The sequence below is a fragment of the Gallus gallus genome, chromosome 5 (assembly GCF_016699485.2).
Source record: "Gallus gallus isolate bGalGal1 chromosome 5, bGalGal1.mat.broiler.GRCg7b, whole genome shotgun sequence".
NCBI classification, from domain to species: Eukaryota; Metazoa; Chordata; class Aves; order Galliformes; family Phasianidae; genus Gallus; species Gallus gallus.
The window spans coordinates 28,298,400-28,309,388 of record NC_052536.1 but is presented as its reverse complement, the minus strand read 5'-3'; the positions used below and the strand labels follow the sequence as shown (position 1 = coordinate 28,309,388).

The 10,989-nt window shown below is 40.2% G+C and overlaps 1 long non-coding RNA gene across 2 annotated transcripts; it reads left to right on the top strand.

The window, feature by feature from the left end:
• Nucleotides 1–1,046: 1,046 nt before the first annotated feature.
• LOC101749472 lies at nucleotides 1,047–10,768 on the top strand. 2 transcript variants are annotated; one of them, XR_003075492.3, is made up of 4 exons: nucleotides 1,047–1,086; nucleotides 3,790–3,996; nucleotides 6,867–6,991; nucleotides 8,301–10,768. It is a non-coding gene; the product is annotated as an uncharacterized LOC101749472 (long non-coding RNA). The 2 variants fall into 2 exon arrangements; XR_005860221.2 differs by lacking the exon at nucleotides 8,301–10,768 and having other exon boundaries at nucleotides 6,867–7,224.
• The last annotated feature ends 221 nt before the right edge of the window (nucleotides 10,769–10,989 follow it).

Genomic DNA, 10,989 nt, shown 5'->3' with positions numbered 1-10,989 from the left:
CCTGACTAGTACTTTGTACCTCTCTGTCATTATTACTTTTGGATACCCAAAAATCAGCATGGACGAATGTCTCCTCTGAAGCTGTGAGAAGAGCTCTTTGCAGATTTTTCTCCTTCCCTCTGTCATCCAGCAGGTGGGAGGAGATCGACACAAATAGTGACATGTAGGGCTGCTGAAGGGATTGTTTCCCAGGGATACCTCGTTACCCTGTGCACAAGTCCTCTGGGCAGATCCAGTTGCCCTAATTTTCACACAGCTATCCACCAGCCTCAGGGAATGTAACAGCACTGTTTATTTACCCTCTTGGAAAGAAAGGATTTGGGTATCCCAGTGTTAATATTAATTAATAACAACAAAGGGACCCTACTTTTGCCCTAACAACAACCCAGCAATACCTACGCTTAGGAACTGCCAGTTGATGTTACAGGACCGGTGTAAGCAGATGGAATATCAACTCATCTATCTGCATCTTTTCACTAGCAGCTTTCCACATCGGTTTTAGATGTTTCTACACTTCTTTCTGCAAGCATAACATCCTGGGACATCTTCTGGGGGAGAAGCGAGGGACAGCATAATCTAATTATGGAAATAGGGCTGGTGAATTCCTAATTTAATTGTGTTTTATTTATGCCGCAGGGATGTTTGCAGATAAGTAATAGCTAAGTGTTCACACAGAATTATGAGCACATAAACGTTTTATAGTCAGTGCAATATAGCTAGTAGTGGCAATTCAAATCTGGGATCATGCTGGACAAGTAGTTCATTTGGAGAAGATATACTACATACAAAGGCAGCTCTGAAAGTAGTGCTTTCTATTTTGTTATGTTATCTCATGACATCAGAGGTGGATGTTGGTGGTATGGCAGTAGAGGTTTGTAGCAGAAATGCTAAATGACAGCTTGAAACTGACTGAGCACCTGGTGGGAAGGCAGGGCCAACCCAGGGGAGCTCAGCTGTATGCAATTTGTTCAAGTGACCAGAAGGGGTGGAACCAGGATCCTCCCCTTCCCATACCACATTTAAGGGTTGGCAGTGGAAGCAAAGTTACCTTGTTGGAGGTTCTTGTCTTTGTGAGGCCTTGTGAAGGTAAGAAGTTTCTTCCATTTATTGCTGTTGCATTTGAGAAAACTCTCACTTCCTTCAGCCTGGGACCTTACTATGCTGTTGTCATTTCTGTGCTTTCCATTGCATTCCATGGTTGATCCTTTCTACTAATATTACATGATGTTTTGTTGCTGTATGACAAATGGCAACAGAAGGGCAGTCAGACAAACTGGCATCTAATATGGAAGCGCATATAAAGCAATGGTGTCTCATTGAATTCCTCTATATGGGAAAAAATTGCACGTATTGACACTTGTTGACCATTGATGAGTGCCTATGTAATCTAAACAGTGGATTTGAGCACAGTGGGATAGTGGGTGGTGCTTTTCAGTAGTTGTTTCAGTGAAGTGAAAAGCAAATCACCTTCTGAATAGCTATGTGCAGCTGTCACACCAAAAGATAAAGAATGTTGTGATCAGCTTATCCATGTGAGTTGGTGGATTATGACCAGGGAACTGTGTATGGAGCTGAATATCACTTTCAACACATGGGAAATGATGCTGGCATTGTTGGAATATTGCTAAGTTTGTATCTGCTTGGTTCTGTGTAGGTTTGCGTGGGGGCAGAAAGAGCACTTTATGCAAGTTTGTTAGGAACTATTGAACTGATATGAGGTTGAAGGTGACAGGCTCCTGGATCACATAGCCTCTGGTGAGGATAAGTGGCGTCACTGCTATGAGCTGCAGCCAAAACAACAGCTTATGGAATGATGACATGTGAAATACCTTTCTAGGAAAAAGTTCAAGATACAGCTCTCAGTAAGGTGATGAGCACTGTCTTCTGGAATAGGGAAGGGGTGATTGCACTGGACTTCCTGGAAACCAGGCAAACCATTAACTCTGACTGCGGTGTTGTGACACTGGCTAAGCTGAAGGCTCAAACTGGATTCCAGAGTCAGGCCAAAGAGGAAGACAACCTTTCTCTTGCAACGCAGTAATGCCAGGCCCTGTACCAGTTTGAGTACCATGGAGAACATTTTCAGCACTGTCCTACCATACTCATCTATAGTCTAGATTTGGTGCCTTCTGACTTCCAACTGCTCAGGCTAATGAAAAATGGATTGTGTGGGCAATGTTTTCCTAGTGACAATGCCATCACAGCAGCTGTGAAACAGTGGGTCACCTCTGCTGGTTCAGATTCTTGAGTGCGGCATGCAGGCCCTTATTCATCACGTGTGAAAATGTACGGCTAATGGTGGTGACTATATTGAAAAATAGTGTTTTGTAGCTGGGAATTTTCTCTATTAAATAGTGTTAATGAGTTCTTTGTATCTAGTGTAGTTTCCATGGAAATAAGTAGGAGGCATTACTTCTGGAGTGATCTATGTACTTCGTACTCTGGTCAGAATAGATGGCTTGTGGTTGAGCTTGTACCTAAGAGACTGGTGAGTAGAGCATCCTTAATTGCTTGCTCTGTATAGATGACCCTTAAGGAGAAAAGCCTACTGAAAATACAGCTGACTCCAGAAGTATCTTTATATGCTGATATCATCTTTGGCTGTGCTGAACTATGGTTGAATATTTCTCTCTAATAGCATGCCCACTGTTAAAACAAAACTTCAAATGTTTTTGAGTTGAGAAGCAATTATGACTTTTTTTTTTGCTGAAGCACTGTTCAGTACTGGTACTTTTATTCTCAAATTCCCCTTCTATTAACTTGTAATTTTCCTTTGGAAGGATATGAAAGAGGCAAATTAGTTGTTTACAAAGACAATTATGCAAAAAGCTCTGGCAGCGTTGGGTAGCATAGGAGTGATAGAGGTCAGATTATGGGATATGTGATATTTACTCATGCATAATTGGGCTTCTTTCTGATCTTCATTTAACCTGTTTAGGATCTGTCTCATGCAGTTAGGCAGGGTGTTATGGGACAGAAACTATCTAGTTTCCCACATCAGTGTGGGATTAGTTTCCCTGCAGTCAAGCAACTTGTCTGAGCTTCTCATCTGGCACTACCTATCATCAGTGGAGAAAGGAGAACTTGTTCCATCCACTTAGGATTGGAGCGAGTCCATCCAGAAGCATCCACCTCTCATGATTGAGTATACAGGGAGTTACAGGAGTTGGAGGGCAGCAGATTCCAATATTCCTGTAGGCAAATGACTTTCACAGCTGGGGAGATGAAAAATACACAGATCTTTGCTCAAGTTTCACTTAATCTATTTTTGTGCTTGCATTTCTGAGGTTGGCTTCTCATTATCAACATTGGCTGTACAAGCTGTAACTGTAATTTTTGTAGGATTACTGATTGGGATTATTTGGTATCTGAAGCAAAATTTCTAGTCTCAATTAGAATTGCAGTTCTTCAAACTGTAAGTTTTAAAAATCACTCTGCAGGACACTGAGTTAGTTTTTTTTTTTTTAGGCAGTGTAGGAATATCCAATGTTAATATATTACAACATGATGAAGTCTCAGTAATACTTCTTTGAAGATGTCTTGAACTAAGTGATCTTTGGGGTAGACGCGTACTTAATCCCATTACTCTTCACAAGAAGTCTCCTTAAAAACTTTCAAATATTAGACCTTATTCTTTAGACAACACAACCATTCCTATGCAGTCTGTGCTGGAGTGACGCCTATTGATGGGAATCTTTGCTATATTAGATATAGATGAATATTTGATGAGGTAGTTACTTATCGTTGTATTTTAAAGGCATAAAGTCTCTTTTGTGTGATTCTTCCTAGTCATCAAATGATTTGGGACCATTTGGCTCCTACTCCACCTGGCCTACTGACATCTGTTGGGATCACGTGTTTGTTGTGGGACTGCTACTGAGATGGTGACAACACCTGGAAGAAAAAGAAGGAAAGGAGAAAGCTACCTCTTCAAAAAGCAGAATAATCTCATTGATTATCACTTTGATGCATTATTTATCATATAAGTGTATACAGGTAAGGTTAGGTGGCTGCTCATCCAGGCCTCTGGGTATTCTTTCCAGTTCTTTGCGATGAGCTTCAGACAAACTTCTCTGCACTTGAGGTGACCTGCTTGAATGGGAGAACTGTTCACATGCAATGCAGTCTGAAAGAGGCAAAACAGGAATAATGCTAACTCCATGTTGAGTGTGAAAACTGTACTCAATGAGAAATGCAAAAGGTCCTTATTTCTAGTGCAACTGTTCTCTGCCTCACCCTTAAGGACCAACAGAACCGAAGTCACAAAGATAAGAGCTCCTCCTTTCCATTAACACAAATACACTGTAGCAGCACATAACAAGAAGTATTTATTGCTAAGAAGAAAATTAATTTATCAACATTCTGAAAGCTGCTGAAATGATTTTTATATATAATCTCCTGATTTAGTTTCTCTCCAAGGAGAGAGTGAGTAGAAGAGGCAAGGAGACAGAATAAGGAGGATATGCTTTATGTTAAGAACAATGATTACTTATTTTAGAATTATTAATAACTGAGAACCACATGCTCTTGAATGTACTAAATAATATCAAAGCATAAAATACCATTCGGGGGGGAAAGGGATCTCTCAGAGGCCATCAAATCAAATTAGAGAGCAGGATGAGGTACTCCATAAACACATCACAGCTGAGGAAGAGAAGCTTGGACAGGAAAATATGAAAGATAACTGAAAGCTGTTTAAGAAGAGTTACTAGATGGAAAGAAAGAAGTGTCTCAATTTCATAAGTGTAATAGAATAATGTTTAAAATTCCATCCTGGCTTAATGTGTGAACAGAAGACATAGTTAGAAAATAAAAAGCCAACATAGCAAATGGATAAAATGGGAATTCTAAGTTATATTGATTAATATATACGTTATACAATGTAAAAATAGACAGAAAAAGACAACAGAAAAATCATTGTCTGGCAGGACTTCAGACAATAAAATGAGTTAAGAATATATTCAGAATAAAAAGCCCTAACACGGGTACATGCAGTTGCTTGATGGGGATGATAAGATGATAATGCAGCAGAAAATACAAAAATATTCAATAAGTATTTCTGTTCTCCATTTGGAAAGAATAAAAATGATGATGCATTTATATCACATGGGCTGATGAAAAATTTTCCACTCCATTAGTGACCTGGAGGAATGTAAAGTATGGACTGAGGGTAAATATTTCAAAATCAGCAGGTCTGGATAGCTTACAGAGGAATACTAATAGAGCTTATTTAACTGATTTCTAGCCTGCTGGTATTGATATCTAATAAATTCTGTAATAGGGAGGTAATATTAGAGTAGTAGATAAGTGTTTATTCTGTGCCAGTATTAAAAATGACAAAGTCAATCGCAGAAGATGTGTGCTAGCAAGGTTAGCAGCAAGTTGTGGGGGGGAGGAAGGGGGAAGGAAGTATTAACTGATAAAGAATCATCTGATGAGGTATTAGAAAATGTAAGGATATATTTTTCCAACAACAGAATAATCTTGGTTAGAAAAATGTCAAGAATTAGCATTAACATTCTTGCCCTGGTAAGGAAATAACTAGGATGCTCATAAAGTGCTTTCCAGACCCATCTGCTGTGGTCCCACGGTGAAATATCATGGTTACCAACAGAGAGTCCTCATTTGATAGGAGTCAGTGGATGTAGGCAGCACTGGATCTTTGTACCCTGTGAAATCCATTCATTGAGAGCAACATAGGACAACAGGATTGTTGTTATTAAAAAGCTCTAGCTTCAGTCCTATTTACTGCAATGATTAAAGTGTTGAATAATAAATACCAACTCACTGACAAAGTATGCACATATATAAAGCCTGGTGAAATGATGATGATGATGAAGGGAGAATGTTTATATAAAGCAGGATCAATCACTTGACAGATCAGACATGTTGGAGTAAAAAGCCTTTTACTACAGCCAAATGCAAAGTTATACATGTGGGAACCAGATAGGAGGGTAGGAGATGTGTAATCAGAAACTCTACCCTGGAAAACAGAGATCTGAAAGGGATCGGGGTCACAGGGAGCAGTTTCACTCCAGCAAGATACTGTGGCAAAAAAGATGAAATCAATCCATGCATGCATAAACAGGGGAATGGTGAGTAAAAGTACCAGGATGCTTTACTTTGCCTCTGAAGTACTGCTGAGCCTAATCATATGCAGGATATTTATTTTCAAAGGCTGCTGAGAAACTGGGGAAGGTGCAGAAGGAGCTTTGCTATAATTCAAAATCTAAGGAAATTGCCTTACTGTATTAAAAAAAAAATCTTGCAGTGCTCAACCTATCTGACTAACTGAAAGGGAGATGCTTGATTTATGGCTTAATTAATGAATGGGTATGGTTGGCGGAGTAAAACATGAGCAGGAAAGGCCTCTGAGCAGAGTAAATCTTAGTGAGGGCTTAGTGCTGCAATTATAAAGCTAGACAAATTCAAGCGAAGAATGAGATAGAAAATGATTAACTACCAGAACAAGTTCATGTGGTGAATCCTTCATCTCCTTATGTCTTCATATCAAGATTAGATGCCTTCCTTATCGGCCAACAGCCAAATACAGATTGTCAAGCGTGATTTATAGCATTTAATACCGGAATATCTCCATGAAAATTAATGGTCTATGATATCTAAGAGGTCATCGTAGGTGATACTGATCTCTGGGATCCATTATGCTGCAGGAGAGTTATATTGATGATGATGATGTCAATAAGCTGTAGCTGAACATGCAACTTTTCTCATGTTCTGCCCTTTAAGTGCTGTTGCTTAATGATAACAAGATGATTCAAGCTTGTCAAGGTAATTAGTGAAAGAAACTGGAGGACTGTAAATGTCCTTGACTGACTCTTTTTCTCTTTGTTTTGATACTCCTGTAGGTGGCCACTTTACCAGATGGACTGCCATTGCACATGTGAAATAGAAGTTGCTGAGTGATTGCCTTTTTCCCTTCCTTGCTGTCTAGAAACTTACTTTCTTTAGCTGCCACATGCACCAATGGCAAGTAAGTAACTTGGCCTCCTGAACACATCATATTAACAGAAACAGCCAAAGTATTTATGGAAGACGTGAATGGAAGTTGGGATGCAGAGAAGAAAACAACAACAGTGTGTCATTGGACACATTTTTCAACATGATTTATGTGCTGGAACACAGGAACCTTATTTGCTGAAATGTTATTTGATATTTGGATCACCAAAATAATTCATCATTTGGATAAACGTGAATTGTTGCTAAGTTGCTTTTGGAATCCCTATAGTAGTGACCTGCATATCTGGGTGCCTGAATACTTTTATGATTCAAATCCCTGAAAACTTTCATCTCCCAAACCTCTCAGGAGGCCTTCATGCCTCGAGGGCAAAGCATGGATGCTGCTGATATTGTGCAGCCATTCCAAATAACAGTTTAGGAAATAAACTGAAGAATCTCATTGTTAATGGAACTTCAAAGGAAATTCAGGCAATGCAGAATGGAGAAGGGAAGAGCAGATATTTTGTATTTATAGTAGACAGCTTATCTGACAGATTTAGCTCCTCTCGCTGCTTCAGCCCTACTTGTGAACAGCTTTCATTCATCTCAGATGTTTTTGTTATTCAAAAGCTCTTGGTCTGTAGAATGTTCTCGAGCCGCTCCTTGTGAGTACTTAATACATGAAAGTAAAGAGTCAAACTGATTCTTTGCTCTGAATAATTTCTATGTATTGCTTTGACTCATCCACTTTCCTCATCATTTCAGATCTCAGAGGAACACTTTTTCTATTTCATTCATACAGTTTAATTGCTCCCAACACTCTTTATTGATCTCTTTTTATATTGTAATCCATGTCTTTTCCATCATTTTCCCCCATCCACTCCCCTCCTCTTCCTGGTCTATTATTATTACTTGACTAATTTTTTAGAATTGTACTATAATTACTCAGAGCAGGCACTTGTTACTGTTGTGCAGAGCACTTTGCAAACATGTCGTGTTGTATAAATAAGAATTACAGCTACAGAAATACTTATACTGCAAAATGGTTGAGAGACTAATATATACCAGAGACACTCTATGAAATAGAATTATTTATTATAATTATCCCATCTCTGGTACTGACATTCAAAAGTATTTTAGGTGAATCACTCTCCTTCTCTATTCTGTTTTTTTTTTTTTTTTTTAGCTGACTCAGACTTGCAAGAAATGTTGGGGAAGTGATAGCATTGGTTTGTTTCTAGGCACTCTAGAAATCTTTTGAATATAACATCTACTTTCTTCTCCTGCTTTCTACTGGCGTACCTCTCAGCCTTTGAGTAAAGGAAATGAGTTTTGTTTTACAGCTGGGGAAGCAAACACAGAAAAGTGAAACTGGGGCCCTTGGGGACACCTGAAGCATGTCTGTGAGCACAGACCAAGTCTCCAGTGCTCTCATCACCTGACATTTTTAATGGGCAATGCTTTTCCACAAGGTAAGTTATTGGACTGAGAAGGACTGTTATGTGCAGTGTTGTATGGCAGCTTTCTCTTCTCTGAAGTGATGCTTGCAGTCTGTTAAACCTGGGAAAATAATGGAAAATAGAGATCCCTCCAAACCCTTCTGGATTTGTAATTTCTACATATGAAGTATTTACTTTTCTTCTGCCCAGAAATGAAGCCAAAATAGAAACCTTAAGGGATTCTCTTATTTTTCCTAAGAAGGCAAACAAACCAAATCTTACTAAGCTAGCCATCAGTCATACCCTGGTGCACCTTGCCTGCTGCTGGTTCTGCAGCTCTCTGCTGCTCTAGTCTGGCTGATACATACTCAGCCCACCCAGAAGTAAGGGTGATGGAAGCAGTGAGCGATTTATCTGTCAGTCCAAAGAGATGGTCCCTAAACAACACCTCAGAGGAAACTCAAAAGCTTTGATGGTTTCTGTGAAGATGTTCTGCTAGAACATTCCTTCCCGCGCACATCTTGAACTGGAACACTTTGTCTTTCCTAAGCAGGCTGCCTGGACAGGAGGGATGCTGTGCCGCATGACACTTTGGTAGGATCTCTTCCCTACCCATCCCACATAGTTGCAGAGCTCTCACTATACCACAAAGTATTGTATGTATGAAATGTGGAAAGAATGCCTTTTAGAAAAGCATGTAGCTCAAAGCATGCAGACTTTACCATCACAATTGATACCTGGAGTTTCAAAGAGGAAGGGCAGTGTTTTCAAAGATGTGTTTTTTGAGGTTTGCTGCCTGGCCTCTGGCATTTTGAGGCTGATCCCAAGGACTGCACCTTACTGGCTGAGTGAGGCATATGGTCCCACAGCAGAGCGTGGCATGTACATGGTTAAATAAACAGGTGTTTTGAGGCCTTGAATTTGGGGCAGAGATATGATAAGAACCTGCGTGGACTTAAGTCCTACTTTGGTCTCTTTGTAAGTCATGGACTTTATCAGGAATGGTACGATGTTAGTGCCTGAAGTCAGGAGAAGAATGCAGATGTGCTTTGATAGGGCCTACAGTGGGAAATAAGAAGCCCAACTGCATGCAAAAAAAAAAAAAAGACCCCATTGCATGAGGAAATCTCCACTTTGAAGGGTTTGCATTTGAAAACTTATATTTTCTTCAGTGAACTCCCTGGAAGTGTGAAGGTAGTGAAAATCCATGGCTTATGGCTTTTTCTACTGTCACCTAAAAGTTAGAGGAAGCAAATTCCATGTTAAAGCTTTAAGATCTGTGCAAGCAATACAAAAACAAAGTAGGTTAGTCTGCTCTGAAACAGCATGCGACTTGTGGTGGTCTCCTGAGAAACACTTCCTATTTCTGTTTGGAGAATGTGTGGCTACACAGTGATTGGGGGCCCATCAGAAAAAGATGGAGGGGAAAAAGGGGAAATGAGTTCCTTCAATTTCTTTATAAGCTTCAGGATTGTTCCTCAGTTTTCTGACAGAAGCCTGTTTTGAATGTACATCTGTGAGGGATTTGTTATATAGAATAGACAGGAGATGCACTGTGTTTATTTACCCAGAGAGATGAAATTCTCAATTCCCGGTTGCGGGATGTCCTCAGGCATGCAGAAGAGGAGAGGGGGGGGAAAAAAGAGGGAGAGGCAATTTCATAAGCCAGGTGGTTTAACTCTGCTCTGAAAAGCTGGATCCCATCCTCCATTAGTTCCTAAGTAATACCAGACGAGTCGTGGAATTAAACTGGAAGAAAAATAGGAGTTTCTGATTTCCCAGGTGCTCCTTTAATACACTGAGGCTGGATTTACAGAAGGGATGAGTGTTCACAAATGAAATGTAAATATAAGAAGCTGTATGGAGCAAGAATCTCTGGAGGAAAAGAGAAGTGACAAGGCTCAAATTTATGATTCCTTTTGACTGTGACACGTCTGGGCATCAAACCCCAGTCTGCGGAGTGAGATCTGATTTCACTGGGGATGACTGTGCTCACAGCAGTATTTGTGATGCGCTCAGACACTGCTGTAATGACTGCATTAAGAGTCCCTGAAGAAATAAGTCATCCTTTTTTTCAGTCTGACAACTTTACCATAAATAAAACACAATTTAGAGTGGGGCTCTGCTGGACTGGGGTGGGTGAGTGTGGAACAAGCCTGAGTATGTCTGTGCTGTACTCTGAGTGTGCCCAAAGACAAGACTGTGGTACCAAGCAGACATGATTATGCCACTTTTGGGGATGTTTATGTATGTTGGGGTGTGATACTTCACCAAATGAATAAATCCTTCCAGAACTGGTGTGGTGCAGAGACATCTAAGCTGGCTCTGGATACACATATAAAGGATCTAGGTCTGGTGCTGTGTATGATCTCTCTTTTTCCAGATAAAGGTAAGGTGCTCATGGCACAGTAGTAAGATAGCTAATAGGATCAGCTGTGTCTCTGCTGCCTGTTTATAGGTGGCTGCAGAGGTGCTGGGGCATCTGTAGGTCACTGCAAATTTCCATCTCAGGGCCAGCTTCCTGCACACATCTGGGTGTTCTTCAGAGTTAGGTGCTCACTTCTTGCTGGCCCTTAAGGTGCATGTGATGAGT